This window comes from Pygoscelis adeliae, unplaced genomic scaffold (genome assembly GCF_000699105.1).
Source record: "Pygoscelis adeliae isolate BGI_AS28 unplaced genomic scaffold, ASM69910v1 Scaffold590, whole genome shotgun sequence".
Taxonomy (NCBI): Eukaryota; Metazoa; Chordata; class Aves; order Sphenisciformes; family Spheniscidae; genus Pygoscelis; species Pygoscelis adeliae.
Genome location: NW_008823962.1, coordinates 458,766 through 460,069, shown reverse-complemented (window position 1 = coordinate 460,069; position 1,304 = coordinate 458,766).

The window sequence follows — 1,304 nt, the reverse complement described above, 5'->3', positions numbered from 1 at the left end:
GTACTAAAAAAAAAAAAAAAAAAAAAAATCCATCTATCTTCTTATCCAGGCCTACATCTTTCTAGCTCAGTTTATTCTGGGGTTTCACCTGGGGTGATGAATGGTCACCAAAAAAAAAAAAAAAAAAAGAAGAAAACCAACCAGTTGCAACATCAATAGCCAACCAGCTCAGGACCCCTCCAGTTAACCTCGTCCCCATCCTGAGCGACCCCGTGTCCCTTCCGCAACTCCTGCTGCACCCGGGGGGCAGGAGCAGCCCCCTCCCTCCCAGTAAGGCCAGTGGGAACCGGTCTCATCTTCCCAGTTCACAGATAGAAGCGAAGCCAAGTGGGTCCAGCATCCGCCTGCGCCTGGAGGCAGATCCTAGAGGGGCCACCCCGAGGGCTTGTCCCGTAGGGGCTGAGGTGCTGAGCCACCCCATCGCGTCCCCCGTGGTCCCTGGGTGCTGCTTAAAGCTCCTCAGCCGGCTCCAGCACCGTGGGCCTGCTGTGGCCAGCCTTGGTCCAAGCCAGCGACGCCAGGCCGTGGTGCGGTGCGGTGCCGTCCCCGGACGCGGTGTCAGCTCGATCCCCGTCCCCACGGCTCAGCCCTTCCGAGGCAAGCGGCTGCGTGCCGTTATGGGGGGAGACTTTGTCCGGGCGTGGGGTGAATGTGCGGCTACCGAAGGCTTCGTGCAGGGTCTCGGGGGCTTCGCCCAGGTCTCCGGCCACCGGCTCCGGGGGCTTCTCGTCCCCGGCTTGGGGCTGTGTGTAAGCCACGCGGGAGGCGGCCGCGTTGTGCAGGGACCTGGAGAAAACTGAGTGCGAAGGAGGGTCAGGGCCCGCTCCCGTGCCCGGAGCTCCTGGCGCAGCCCCGGCACAGCCCTCACCTCGCACGGGTCCGAAGTCGCCGTCCGCCTTGGCCTTGCTGGGGGCAAAGGGGCTGATGGAGGGGAAGACGATGAGTGCGAAAGAGAGCAGCAGGACCTGGGGGCAGAGGGGGGACCAGGTTCTGGGACACGGCTCCCAGAGAAAGGGGGCTGGTGGCAGAACCAGGACTGCGTCCCTCCATCCCTCCCTGTGCACGTGCCCCTGCCAGCGCACCTCCATCCGTCCATCCATCCGTCCATCCCTCTGTCCATCCATCCATCCATCCCTTCCTCCCTCCCTTCCTCCATCCCTTCTTCCATCCCTTCTTCCATCCAGCCAACCTTGGAGCATCTATCCCTCTGCCTTAGCACACGTCCATCCCTCTGTCCATCCTTCCATCCACCCCTGCCAGCACATCTCCGTGGGCCTGAGCTTCCCTCTCTCCCTCCCTCCCTC